Source organism: Tenrec ecaudatus, chromosome 13, assembly GCF_050624435.1.
Source record: "Tenrec ecaudatus isolate mTenEca1 chromosome 13, mTenEca1.hap1, whole genome shotgun sequence".
Lineage (NCBI taxonomy): Eukaryota > Metazoa > Chordata > Mammalia > Afrosoricida > Tenrecidae > Tenrec > Tenrec ecaudatus.
The window spans coordinates 68,973,059-68,988,197 of record NC_134542.1 but is presented as its reverse complement, the minus strand read 5'-3'; the positions used below and the strand labels follow the sequence as shown (position 1 = coordinate 68,988,197).

General features: G+C 43.8%; 1 non-coding gene across 1 annotated transcript; it reads left to right on the top strand.

Annotated features, from left to right (window-relative positions):
- Positions 1–5,706: 5,706 nt before the first annotated feature.
- LOC142425123 (U6 spliceosomal RNA) lies at positions 5,707–5,813 on the top strand. Its single transcript, XR_012779496.1, has one exon. It is a non-coding gene; the product is annotated as a U6 spliceosomal RNA (small nuclear RNA).
- The last annotated feature ends 9,326 nt before the right edge of the window (positions 5,814–15,139 follow it).

Here is a 15,139-nt window from a genome sequence, read left to right as displayed (position 1 = left end):
GTAGGGATACTAGTAAAGTATCAAGGTCACCAGTGATTGCGTAGGGATACTAGTAAAGTATCAAGTTCACCAGTGATTGCGTAGGGATACTAGTAAAGTATCAAGGTCACCAGTGATTGCGTAGGGATACTAGTAAAGTATCAATTGATGTAGCAAGTTTTAGAAAGCTGAAAATTTCTAGACTTGCCACATTATAAGCTTAAATACCCAATATATAGTATAATTTTCTTTTCCAAATTACGGAAAGCTTTAGAAGAAGAAATACTTGGGATAATGGGGAAAAAAGAACGCTTCCTATATTGCTTTAAAAATTATGTTGGAACACACCGACTCCTAGATTCTCATTTCTTGCTGAGGCTTGGGCCATACAAAAAAGGAAGACGCCATATAAAGATCTGTCCACAGCCTAAAAATGCCAAGAATCGCCCAGGGCGCTTCCTAGCGCAGCAGAGAGCAGTCTTACCACCACCCTGAGTGTGAACGAGTAGTGTCCCGCAGTGTGAGGAAACAGCACTGTGCGTTTAGCCATCCACTCCGAGGTGGCTTGTTAGAGCAGCCTTTCCCTTTTGAAAGCCACAGTGGGTACAGAAGTAGAGCAGAGGAGCTACCGGTCCTGAATTCACTCAGGACTCCAGGAAATCTAATATGGCCCTGCTGTAGGTACACACAATCTATCTGGGACTGAATTTGGTGACTCTTTCTCCGGTGATTATGTAATTGTGGGGTACCAGCCCTCACAGTCCAACAGGTCCAAGGGGCGGTTGTGTAATTGAGGGGTAAAATTAAAGAGACATCAGATAAGATGAGGCATGCAAATGTTCACCTCCAGGATGGCCATGGTCTCAGCTGCCAGGTCCACCCAGAGAGAGCGAATGTATTTCCAATCACGGCTTATATGCACTTCGGGAACGTGCAAGCCCCCCCTAATTACAGGTAGCCATATGTGTAACAGGAAGGGGTTATACAATAGGCAAATGTGCAACAGGGGGACGAGCTCGGTGTACATGCAATAAGAAAGGGAGGCATTAGGGGTACACATGTGACAAAATGGGTGCACTCTAGATTAAAGATGGCAGCCTAACCTTGATCCTCCTTGACTTGGCTTGACCTTGTCTGTGGACTCTCCTTCAGGGGAACAAACCACTCTCCTTATCAGAAGGCAGTGGGACAGACTATAGGGTCTGATTGTTCTAGGTAGCTGATAAACTTCAGTGAGATTACCTTTAAGCAGTTGACCTCCAAGTGGATAGTCATTGACCAAGTGTTAGCAAGCAGCATCTTAGGTCTGGCATATAATATGGGGGACAACCTTTCTGAATCCCACATGTAATCCAACACAAAACCAAACCCATTGCCACTGAGTGGGTTCCTAGTCACCAGTGATGCGGTAGGATGACAGACCAGCAGCTCTTGACAGAAGCAGACTGCTACGCCTTTCTCCTGCACAGCTCTTTAACTACTGCAGTACCAGGGTTCTACTTCTGAATTAGCAAAACCCAAAACTGACTGCCATCCAGTTGATCCTGACTCATAGTGACTCTGTGTAGGGCTATGAGATGCAATCTTGATGGAAACAGGCAACCTCATCTGAGGAGCACTGTTGGATTTGAACCACCAACCTTGCCATTAGCAGCCCAACACCTAGCCAACTCCAAATCACAGGTCCTTTGAAAGAGTTTGTAAGTTTTTCTTTTCGCAGCTGGTTGCGGTAGAGCCCCAGTGGTATGGTGGGCGACTAACCTTAAGGTTGGCCGGTCAGTAGTTCAAACCCACAAACTGCTCTGTGGGAGCAAGATGAGACTGCTTCCAGAATGAATGACTGTTGAAATACCCTACGGGCAGTTCTGCCCCCTCCAGGGTCACTTTGTGTCAAAACAGACTCAACACAGTGGGTTGAGTCCTCAGCCCTATAACTAATTGCAAGAAATTAGTTTTGTGAGTTTGGAAGAGAACCCTGAACCTCAGATGAGAACTGCCCCTAGGCTACCTCCTGATTTCAGCAGGCGAGAACTTGCAGGGGAAGCTAGTAAGAGAAAACTAATGTAGTCTGAGAGGAAATGGAGCAGTATTACGGACACACACACACACACACACACACACACACACACACACAGATTTGCTCCACAGATTGTTTAAACATGTCTCTGCAATCAGTGGATGGCTGCAGACAAGTTCTTTCTATAATAATGTCTTAAGCCTCATTAGAGCGCCTTAAAAATGTTTTGATAAATCATTGTGAATGAGAGAGAGTGCAGATTGGGGACCCAAGATCCGTCTGTAGACAAGTGGACATCCCCTTACAGAAGGGTTGCAGGGAGGAGACCAGCCAGTTAAGGTGCAGTGTAGCAACAATGAAACATACAACTTTCTTCTAGTTCTTAAATGCCTACACCTCCCACCCACTATCATGAGCTGGCTAGAACAGAGCATGTACACTGGTACAGATAGAAACTGGAAACACGGGGAATCCAGGGAGGATGATCTCTTCAGGGCCAGTGGTGAGAGTGGTGATACCAGGAGAGTGGAGGGAAGGTAGGGTACAAAGGGGGAATGGATTACAAGGATCTACATGTAACCTCCTCCCTGGGGGATGAACAACAGAAAAGTGGGTGAAGGGAGATGTTGAACAGTGTAAGATATGACAAAATAATAATTTATAAATTATCAAGGGTTCATGAGGGAGGGGGAGCAGGGAGGGAGGGGGGAATGAGCTGATACCAAGGGCTCAAGTAGAAAGCAAATTTAATGATGATGGCAACAAATATTCAACTGTGCTTGACACAGTGGATGTATGTATGGTTTGCGATAAGAGTTGTATAAGCCCCCAGTAAAATGATTTTTAAAATGTTTTGAAACGGATGATGGCAACGTATATACAAATGTACTTGACACAAGGGATGTGTGGATCGTCATAAGAGCTGTACAAGGCCCCAATAAAACGATTTTTTTAAGGTACAATAAAAACAGTGACTCTGAGGAGACTGTGCTAGGCCAGTGGAATTCAAGGCAGAAGGGTCAACTCAAGAGGTTACAATAACAGTTTTTTAGACTCCCAAGGGAGTAATCATGATAGATTTTCTCAAAACACACAAGACCATCACGGAGCCTTATAAGGAAGAAGTTTCAAGGAAACTTAAAAGGACATTGATGAGAAAAAGGCCAGGAAATTTGCTCCTAGGATTTTTTTCCCCCATCATAACAATGCATATGCTTGTTTATTCTTTAGCGACAGTAAGGGAGGATTTTGTTGGAGACCTTACCCCACCCACCATATAATCCCATTGCCTGTTCCAACTGCTCTTTGTGCCAAAACTCAAAAGAGCGCTTCTGAGGAGCACGGGCTGTCCCTCAAGGGTGGGGGTGCCCAGACTGCCATTCTGACCTGGTGTAGATAGAAAGCACAACCAGAAGCCTTCAGAAATGCGAGGATAACTCGAGAAACAATAGCTTCACATTTTGATATTTTCATTTAATAAAGGCTTCTGATTTTGTTCTGTGACTTAGGCTCGTAGCTAATCTCTAAAGCAGTAAACAAATCCAAACCACTGTTGCTAAGTCAATTCCAACTCAGAGTGGCCATGTAGGCTAGAGTAGAAGGAGCTCTAGAAGCTCACTGGTCATGTGTTGGGTTGCTCAACAAAGGTCGGCAGTTTGAAGCCACCAGCTGCTCCGTGGGAGAAAGACAAGGTTTTCTACTCCCGTAAACAGTAACCATCTTGGAACCCCAAAGGGGCAGTTCTACCCTGACCTATAAGTTCGCTATGATCAACTAGAAGGCAGTGAGAAAACTGCTCAGCAGGGTTTCTGAGACTGTATATCTTTACAGGAGCAGAAAGCCTCATCTTTCTCCCGTGGATCAGTTAGTGGGCTTGAACCACTGACCTTGTGATCAGCAACAAAACACTGAATCTACTACACTAGCAGGGCTGCTCTAGGAATAGGTTGCCTAGTTTTCTCCCCACCCCACCCCCTTCACACACACACCTTTTGTTTCTGTTTCTTGGTAATTACCTAAAGGCTTGACAATCTCAAGGGAGCCCTGGTGATGCAGTAGTTAGCTCAGCGGCTACCGGAGAAGGCAGTAGTTTGCACCTAGGGAGGCACCCTGGTGGTGTGGTGGGTTACATTTGGGGCTACTAATCACAAGGTCAGCAGTTCAAAATCAACTAGCCACTTTTGGGGACAGAGATGAGGCTTTCTAGAAAGATTAGCCTTTCTGCTGCTGTAAAGCTTAGTCTCAGGAGCCCACAGCGACAGTTCTCCTCTGTCCTATAGGGTCGTATGAGTCAGCATCTACTTGATGGCATGAGTTTGGTTTTGAGAACTGCTCTGCAGGAGGAAAATGCCTGCTTCCATGAAGATCGGCAGTCTGGGCACCTTGTGGGGCAGTTCTACCCTGTCCTAGAGAGTGGCCGAGGGTTGGCAAGTGCATAAAGTGTGAATTGTTTTCATTGCTTTGACTAGACAGACAATACCATGATGGTACATCAAGTGGCATTAATGAAAAAGGAGTGTTTTTTGTTTTATTTTTTTATCATTTTATTGGGGGCTCGTACAATTCTTATCACAATCCATACACACATTCATTGTGTCAAGAACATATGTAGGGTTTTTTTTAAGGAGTGTTTTAATGAAAAATAAGTAAAGTCAGGCTCTTCAATGATGTGCATACCCCACGACCATCTACCAGTCATGGGCCAGAACTGAGCGACTCAGACAGGACTGGCTCTATAACATGCGCTGCTCAATGCAACCTTAAAATTCTTCATAGTTTTAAGCATCTCCAGGTGGGAGCACACACACCCACAACACCAGTCTTGTGCATGGCTCTTCTCCAGGATCGTCCTTAGAAAAAGCTTGCCAAAGCCACTTATTACCAAGAGACCCCACTACTGCTCCTGCTCAGGAGGTCTTTTCAAACTAGTGTCTCATAATGCCACTGTCCAAGGCAACTAAATCCGATTTTTCCCCTATGTGCGTGCATTCAAATGTACTCCTTGTCTGACACAAGGTAGATTGTTCTTATAATTGCTACATACGGGTTTTTTTCAATTAAAATTATAGCATGAGTATTTCCCTGGATGCACACATGGTCTTTCCAAATAAAAGTTAGAATATTCACATATTTGGTTCACTTTTAAATAAATGAAGAGTTACATATGTTTAAGAAGGAATTTGAAGGAAAAAGAAATACTGATTGAAACAAGATGGCAAGCTCATGAGTCTGAGCTGTCAAGTGGTGGAATAGGCATATTTCACCATAAGAAGCAGATTTTGACGGCAGCTTTTCATCCAAACATCATTTTTCATCCTGCCTGACAAGTATCTTGGTTCATCATGGTGCCAGCAACAGTGCAATGGTTGATGTCAGACTGAACTATCCTGAAACATTCATTTCAATCCCAAATAGATTTTTGTATTGTGTTTGTCCTAAGTCTACACATTCTCCCAGCTAACTTTAATGGTGAGGCAGAGCTGGCTTTGACATCTGATGGTAGGGCAATCGATGCTGCCACCCATCTGTGGGTCCTCTCTCTGGCTACCTCAGACACCTCCCTGGGCCGGGTCCTTTGTAGAATGATGAAGGAACACAGGACCAAGTGCTGAGAGCCAGGTTAGAAGGAAAAGATGAATACCTTAAACTAGGGTAAAAACCCTCAAAAACTAGAGTTCATTGTTGTACAACTTGCAGTGTTCTTTCCCACTGTGCTCGCTTAGGCACCACATAGACTAAAATTGGGACAATACAGAGCAGATTAGCATGGCCACTGCATAAGGATGATATGCAAATTTGTTAAGCTTTACACATACACACACATATAAAGTTATTTACTACCATGCACCCTTGGTTTCCTCAGGAATGATATCACAGATGACAAGGAATTTTCAATTTCTCACTGGAAATCAAAGGGAAACATAATCCTTGCCTCATTTGCCTCTTGAGAAACAGTAATCTGATATATACTGCTGGTGTGGATGTCCAGTAGCATCGGACTGCTAAATGCAAGGTCAGACATTAGATCCCCCAGGTGCTCCGAGGCAGAAACCCACTTAATGGCAGTGTGTGGCAGTTACATCATTTCCTGTCAACTTGAGCAAAGGGGTGGAGTCTAGCCTGTCAATCAGGCCATAGCCAATGAGGCCTCTGTGTGGGCAGGTCTCCTGAGGATTCTGGAAACTCCTGTCTTTCTCCCTGAAAGGAGCGCTCTCTCTCTCCCTCCCTCTCCCTCTCCCTCTCCCCCTCCCCCTCACCCTCCCTCTCCCTCCCTCATATTCACATTCCTGTTGACAAGTCACATGGAGCTATGCTGCTGGCAGCCAGGGCCCTGGAGCTGAAGGAGCCACGTGGAGATCCACGTCAGCAATGAGATGCTTCCACCACCACTGAATCCACAGTACTCTCCACCCACTGTCCTGTGATCTTCCTGCATCCGGCATCATTGCATGTGTTGCATGAGCCTCAAGAGGAATTTATAGACTGGTATTGGACATAGAGGGACTAATATCAGACTTATGGACTTGATCTGACTTATGGACTTGATCTGGAATGTTTTCATAATATATACTTACTCTTTGATATAATATTAATACTGTTATCTGTTAATCTATAAATGAATAAAGAGTGAATGAAATATTCCTGTCCTCCAAAAATTCATATAATGAGATAAGAAGACAGTATTGAGGTATAAAATGACTGCTATGGTAGCAAAGTAAGCATTACTACATAAACTGTATGTATAAGCTTATTTTCTCTTCAAAACATCCACCAAAGAGGAAATCATCACCATTTTTCAGATAAGAAAACAAATTTAGCGAGGCTACTGCTCATTCACTGCCATCGAGGTTATTCCAACTTGGTGACCCAATGGAACAGAATAGAACTTCCCCTTTGGGTTTCCAAGAGACACCCTCATTTTTCTCCCACAGAGCTATTAATGGGTTTGAACCGGCCAGCATGTGGTTAGCAGCTCAATACACAGTCAACTACACTGCCAAGCCTCCTTGGTGAGGTCACACAACTAATAACAGAGACTTCAAACTTCTTTTTTCCCCAAAAAAACTTCTTGATAGTGAGTTAGGGGACTGAATACCCATTCAGCAATCTTTGTAAAGTAGTTGTGTGACTTGGGTAAATTATTTCACTTCTCTGGACTTCATTTTATTTTCTATAAAATGACTGGATTAAATGAGATTTACCCCTACATGCTTTCCGGTTCTTAGATTCCATAGTTTAATATCATTATGAGTGTCTTGGAAGAAGGACACCAGAGTGCTCCTTAGAGTCAAGCATGGCCAGACATCATCTTACGTATTTTGGACGTGTTGCCAGGAGAGACCAGTCCCTGGAGAAGCACATCATGCTTGTAAAGTGAGGGGCAGCGAGAAAGAAGAAGGCCCTCAAGGAGGTGGATTGTCCTCGTGGCTTCAACAATGGGCTCAAGCACAGGAACAATTGTGAGGCTGGGACAGGACCAGGCAGTGTTTTCTTCTGTGGTGCACAAAGAGTTGGTTAAGGCCCACAGCACCGTTATGAAACCTAAGAAGAACAACAACATGAATTTAAATAATCCTTGGTCTGACTGCATGGAGCTTTTTGAATCTATCTAAAACTAACTTAAAATCTAAAACTAAATGTTCTCCTTTGAAGGTCTTTAAGAGGTGGTATTTATTTCACAATTCAAGACTGTTGAGGGATCAGCCTTAATGGTGATTTTTAACCTATTTTAATATACCACAATATGAATTCTTCATTTTCTTGTCTGAATCAAATAACCAACTTCCTTATCCAATCATCAGAAATTATTTTTATTTTTAGAACTTCCCTCTGATATACTCATGAGTCCTCTTGGACCTTTATGATTGCTTCTGAACTGGACAGTTCCCAAGAGCAAGTCACTGAATTTTTTTTTATAAATCATTTTATTGAGGCTCATACAACTCTTATCACAATCCATACATACATCAATTGAGTAATGCACCCTTATACATTTGTTGCCCTCATTATTCTCAAAATTCACCTTCCACTTGGGTTCCTGGAATCAGCTCATCTGCCTTTTTTCCCTCTCCCTCCCTCCCCGCTTCCCCCCCCCACCCGTTATCTTATCTTAAGCTGCCCACCCACTTTCCTGTTGCCCATCCCCCAGAGAAGAGGTTATATGTAGATCCCTGAGATCGGTTTCCCCTTTCTACACCCATTTCCCTTCCGGTATCACTACTCTCATCTTTGGTCCTGAGGGGTTCATCTGTCCTAGATTCCCTGTGTTTCCAGATCCCAACTGTACCGCTGTGCATCCTCTGGTCTAACCAGGTTTGCAAGGTAGAATTGGGATCATGATAGTTGGAGGGGATGAATTTTTTAAAAAATCATTTTATTGGGGGCTCATACAACTCATCATAATCCATACATAAATCCAGTATGTCAAGCACATTTGTACATTTGTTGCCATCTTCATTCTCAAAACATTTTCTTTCTACTTGAACCCTTGGTATCAGCTCCTCGTTTTTTACCCTCCTTCCCCGCCCCGAACCCATAATTTATTAATTATTATTTTGTCATGTCTTACACTGTCCAATGTCTCCTTTCCCCCACTTTTCTGTTGTCCATCCCCCAGGGAGGAGGTTATATGTAGATCATTGTGATCCATTCCCCCTTTCTATTCCACCTTCCCCTGGCCCCCCTGGTATTGCTACTTACATTATTGGTCCTGAGGGGTTCATCTGTCCTGGATTCCCTGTGTTTCCAGCTCTTATCTGTACCAGTATACATCCTCTGGTCTAGCCGAATTTGTAAGGTAGAATTGGGATCATGATAGTGGTGAGGAGGAAACTTTAAAGAACTAGAGGAAAGTTGTATGTTTCATCTGTGCTACTGAACCCTTGTCTCTTCCCCAGGACACTTCTGTTAGGGGAGGTCCAGTTGCCTACAGATGGGCTTTGAGTTTCTACTCCACACTTCCCATCATTCACAATTATATGATTTGTTCTTTGATGCCTGATACCTGATCCTATGGACAGCTTGTGATCACACAGGCCGGTGGGCTTTGTTGCTTCTCAGCTAAATGGCCACTTGTTTATCTTCAAGCCTTTAAGGCCCCAGAAGCTATATCTTTTCATTAGCTGGGCACCCTCAGCTTTCTTCACCACATTTGCTTATGCACCCATTTTGTCTTCAACGATGGTGTCAGGAAGATGAGCATCATGGAATGCCAGTTTAATAAAACAAAGTGTTCTTTCATTGAGGGAGAACTTAGAGACTCAATGTCCATCTGCTATCTTAACACTAGACCTATATATGCAAATAGATCTATTTCCCTATCATCATATACTAATATATTTACATATGTACATGCTTCTTTTAAGACCTCTATAAATGCCCTTTGCCTCCTAGTTCTTTCCTCTATTTACCTTTTACTTTACACTTGTCCCACTATCATGTTCAGCCTTCATTTGGATTTCAGTAATTCCTCTCAGTTACATTGCCCTTGATTAAGCTCTACCAGGCCTCCTCTACCTTCCTGGCCACCAATTTTGGATCACTTGTTCCCTTGTCCCTGGGTTTGTTAACACCCACTTCCTTTCCTGCCCACCCCCATCTCCCCCAGAACCATTGGTCCTGTTGTTTTCCTCCAGATTGTTCATCCTGCCTATCTTATCTAGATAGACCTGCATAGGTAATAATATGCACAAAAAACAAGACAGAGCAAAACAAACAAAAGAAAAACAAAACAACAAAACCAAGCACCAAAAAACATATAAAAAGCGTGTAAATAGTTCAAGGTATATTTGTTGACCTTTAGGAATGTTTTCCAGTTGAGTCTGATGGGGTGCCACACCCTGACCCCAAAGTCTATTTTTGGTATTCCCTGGGGACTTCCTTGCTCTGTTCCCCTTGCTGTTCTGTTGTACGCCCTTAGTGTTTCGTCTCAGTGTGATGGGACTAGATCTGGTGCAATTTCCGCACTGTGTCCCCAGCGTTGTCCCTCCATAGTGCTATGGGTCAGTGAGGGACATCATGTCTCATAGTGGGGTCGGCCTTATGGTCCTCTCTGCTTTGGCTGCTCTGAGAGGGAATATTGTCCTTAGGGCTTGGTGGGCAAGGATGTGCTCCACACTCCCTCCCCCTTCATTTGCACCTGCGTGCTTTGATCAGAAATGTCCCTCTCCCTGAGATGTAGCTTCAGTGCTGTCCTCTGAAGTAAATTCTTCTGGGGGGAGGGAGGGTTGACATGTATTTGGGATTGGGGGCGGCCCCTCAGACCTCTCCAAGTCACTGACTATCCTTCTCATTTTGATTTTATAAACATTGTCTTTCTGGACATCCCCCTCACCCCACCCCACCCCGTCAATGTATAAAATGCTTCTCCAAGATCCTGTTAAAAAGGCAAATTCTGTTTTAATATGTCTGGGATTCAACTTTTGATGTTGCCTTTCTAACAAACTTGCAGTGAGGTTGATGTTGTTCGCTCTAACATGTTGGCTCTATGTGTTGGGCTGCTAACCACAAGGTCAGAGGTTCAAACCTATTAGCTGCTCCAAGAAAGATAAGACTTTCTGCTCCTGTGACGATTAACAACCTTGCTATGTTAGTCTGGATTGACTAGAGAAGCAAATCTAGGGAGACTCATGCGTATAAGAAAGAGTTTTATATGAAAGAGCAATTGTATATTGAGAAAACATCCCAGCCCAGTCCAGATCAAGTCTATAAGTCCGATATTAGCCATATGTCCTATACCAGTCTAAATTCTTCTTCAGACTCATGCAACACATGCTATGATGCTGAGTGAAGGAAGATCACCGGCCAGTGGGTAGAAAGTCTTGTGGAAACACTGGCAGTGGAAGCATCTCATCACTGGTGTGGGTCTACACGTGGCTCATCCAGCTTCAAGGCTCTGGCTCCATCAGCTCCATATGGCTTATTAACAGGAATGTGAAGCAAAGAGAGAGAGATGTGTGTGTGTGTGTGTGTGTGTGGCCTGTCTCCAAGGAGGAAAACAGGAGTTCCCAGAATCCTCAGGAGGAGACCATGCCCACACAGAAGCTTCATTGGCAGTGACCTTATTGACAGGCTAGACAGCACCCCTTTGCTCAAGTTGACAGTAGATGATGTAACTGCCACACAGGGAAACCCACAGGGGCAGTTTTGCTCTGTCCGATTGGGTCTCTGTGAGTTAGAATGGACTCAATGGCAGTGAAAGAGCTCAGTCATTAACGTTGTACTAGGGTACATATAAGGCTTGCTTCCCTACGTTATGTATGTATGACAGCACACATCTGTCTATTAGCTCAAGTCCACCTTTAAAGGTCTTGCACAGCCCTGTGTCATGCGGCTATGTGTTGCGACTGCTAACTACCAGGTCAGCAGTTTGAAACCACCAGTTGCTCCGAGGGGAAGCTGGGGCTGCTTATCTCATCCAGAGTTGCAGTCTCGTAAACTCGCAGGGCCAGTTCTACTCTGTCCCACGGGGTAACTATGAGGCAGCAATGGCCCCATGGCAGAGCGTGCACTTTGGTTGTGCATACGTTTTGAGTACATTCCACTATCTCTGATGTGACAGTGTTGTTCACTTTTGCAGTATTTAAATGTTTACTTCTTGGTTGAAATGAGCTCCCAGGGAGAGTTAGAAAAGCTTTCCATTACAGTCGCAGGAATCTGTCACAAAGCAACTGCAGGCAGGCACTTGGCTGGGTAGAGTCGGGGCTCCGCTGACCGAGGGAGGGGGTTGCAGTTCATAGTACTTTTGCTGTTGGGCATGCTTTTCTTCTTCTCTCCAGAAAACTGGAGAAAAGGATGAGGTTGCTCGAGTGGATATACAAGTATACTGCACGTTTAATGGTTCGACCAAGCCCCTTTTCCTAACACAGCTTGTAATTTTGTGCATCCAGTTGAGTATTTTTTTAAATGGACCGTGTGAAAGTTCTGCCACAGACATACTTTTCAACGTGCTCTATAAGAACTTGGCAGGAAGGACGTCTTGGGGCAAAAGCTAAATCTGCCCTGTTTTGTTTGTGCCGGTGCAAACCAATGCTGAAGGTTCTTATGGAAACAAAATATTGATGTGGGCGTTTCCTAACACAGAAACCCTAGAAAGCCCCACTGTTTATGGAAGATGGTACTTATCAAACAGCTAGCTTTCCTTTTATATGGAAATGATAAGTCTTCAGTCATGTATAAATAAGCAACTGGCAAAAAATATTTACAGTGAAACTAAACACCAGTTGCCACATAGTATTTTACTGGTATCATCCATTCTAATGGAAAACTTGCTCACTCACATTCTTTCTACCGTTTGACAGTTTGACTCTGGATTTTGTTACATACCCAAACCACCACTTTGTTCTCACCCTGCCCAAGCAGTATTTTCGTATCCTTAGTTCAACAGGAAATAATCTTACTTGAAGGGTCTGTTGACAACTTAGCCGCTCCCTGGCTCATTGAAATCTAGAAAACTATCTTATTGTAAACTTTTTGATGTTAAAAATACTTCATTCAGAATATGTATTCTTGGGGCCTATTATGTACAATAAAAGCCGATATTCTCTAGAAAAATAAGAAATGGAGTAACACGTCTTACCACTCAAAGAAATTTGCCTTAAAATATTATAGTTAACGTAAGAGGTAGGACATATACATATGTAATACATTATACTTCATAAAGTATCTTGGTAATTGGCAGAAACATATGAGGGGTACCAAAAATTAAAAACGGAAATTTTTTTCAAAGCTATGTATTTGAATTTTTTTACAAAACAACCTTATCACCTTCAAAGTACTCTCCATTGTAATTCATACATTTGTCAAATCTGCAATTCCATTCTTGGAAACATTTTTCAAACTCATCTATTCGGATGGCTGACAGCACCTCCTGTGTTTTTTCTTTACCTCTTTTACATTGTCTATCGCTGTCCTTTCATGTCCCTCTGCATTCTCAGAAACAAAAACAAGTCCAGTGGAGTGAGGTCAGGTGAGTGAGTTGTAGAAGTCCAGCGGAGTGAGGTCAGGTGAGTGAGTTGTAGAAGTCCAGCGGAGTGAGGTCAGGTGAGTTAAGTTGTAGAAGTCTTGTGGAGTGAGGTCAGGTGAGTTAAGTTGTAGAAGTCTTGTGGAGTGAGGTCAGGTGAGTTAAGTTGTAGAAGTCTTGTGGAGTGAGGTCAGGTGAGTGAGTTGTAGAAGTCCTGTGGAGTGAGGTCAGGTGAGTGAGTTGTAGAAGTCCTGTGGAGGGAGGTCAGGTGAGTGAGTTGTAGAAGTCCTGTGGAGGGAGGTCAGGTGAGTTAAGTTGTAGAAGTCTTGTGGAGGGAGGTCAGGTGAGTTAAGTTGTAGAAGTCCTGTGGAGGGAGGTCAGGTGAGTGAGTTGTAGAAGTCCTGTGGAGTGAGGTCAGGTGAGTGAGTTGTAGAAGTCCTGTGGAGTGAGGTCAGGTGAGTGAGTTGTAGAAGTCCTGTGGAGGGAGGTCAGGTGAGTGAGCTGTAGAAGTCCTGTGGAGGGAGGTCAGGTGAGTGAGTTGTAGAAGTCCTGTGGAGTGAGGTCAGGTGAGTTAAGTTGTAGAAGTCTTGTGGAGGGAGGTCAGGTGAGTTAAGTTGTAGAAGTCCTGTGGAGGGAGGTCAGGTGAGTGAGTTGTAGAAGTCCTGTGGAGGGAGGTCAGGTGAGTGAGTTGTAGAAGTCTTGTGGAGGGAGGTCAAGTGAGTGAGTTGTAGAAGTCTTGTGGAGTGAGGTCAGGTGAGTGAGTTGTAGAAGTCCTGTGGAGGGAGGTCAGGTGAGTGAGTTGTAGAAGTCTTGTGGAGTGAGGTCAGGTGAGTGAGTTGTAGAAGTCCTGTGGAGGGAGGTCAGGTGAGTGAGTTGTAGAAGTCTTGTGGAGGGAGGTCAAGTGAGTAAGTTGTGTGGGACAGGAGAGGCTTGTTCTTCAGGCATTCTGTTTGTTACTGAAAATTGGCATACTGAGATTGTGTGTGAACAGGTACGTTGTTGTGGTGGCAAAACCAGCGCCTGTCTGCCACAAATCAGGCCTTTTTTGTCACATTCTGTTACGCACTTTTTCAGAATCTCTCAAAAGAGAGCTTGATTAATAGTCTGGCTTGCTGGAACAAACTCCAAATGCATGAGTGGACATTTTTGTTAGTTTTGCGAAGTTGACGGATCTCCAGAATGAGGTTTGTCATCAATCAACATTTCACCGTTTTTGAAATGAAGGTGTGTTCAATATCTAGCAGTTTGCGCAGCATTCCCCCCTCCCCCCCCCCAGCATGAAACAAAATTTCACAGTCACACGCTGTTCTCTTAAATTGGCCATCACAAAAAAGAAATGAGGTCAAGTTACCATACATACTCGTGTATAAGCCGAGTTTTCAGCACATTTTCAATGCCGTTTTTGTAGTAAAATTAGGTGCCTCAGCTGATATTTGTGTGGGCTTATACGTGAGTATATACGGTAAACTGTTTTTAGAAAAAATTCACTGTAACCAGAAAGAACCTTCCCAGGTGGCGCCACTGGGTGCACTAACTAGGAGAGTTACTCAGTTCTTGCCTACCAGGGAAAATGCTGCTAAGAAAGCTCTGCCCAAGGGAGCTTTTTTCCGTTTGTTTGATTTTGGGGGGAGGAGTACCCCCTTGTAAAGTAATAGGTCAGGAAAGAGAGAGATGGATGCATGACATTGTAGTTTATATTAGTTCTTTAATTCATTCTGGTAAAAGAAGCTTCATGGAAGAGGTAAATGTGACCCACACCATAAAGAATGGGGAAGAAGATGATAATTAAAGATAGGTTTCCGGATGAGATGAACAACATGAACCGAGGTGAGAGTGAATGTTCTATGTCTGTGAGGTAGTGGTACGGTTACTGACCCAATGAGACTAGTGGGTCAGTGATATACAAAACTTTAAAAACTGGATTCGACCAATTTATGGACAGATTTCAAAGACAGTAAGACGGGTTTATGATTCTTCTCTGCCACCTCTCAAACCCTGGCCGTAGCTCTGAGGAAGTTAAGGTGAGTAATGTGAAGTTAATGGGGTCTGATAAAAATTAACGGTCGTGTACAGCTCGGGGGGAAAGGAGACAGGCTGACATTGGGAAATCTTGTACTAAGCCAGGTAAGAAGTGATTAAATGCCTGGATGAGAGTGATGTCAGAGGGCATGGAGGGGGGTGGG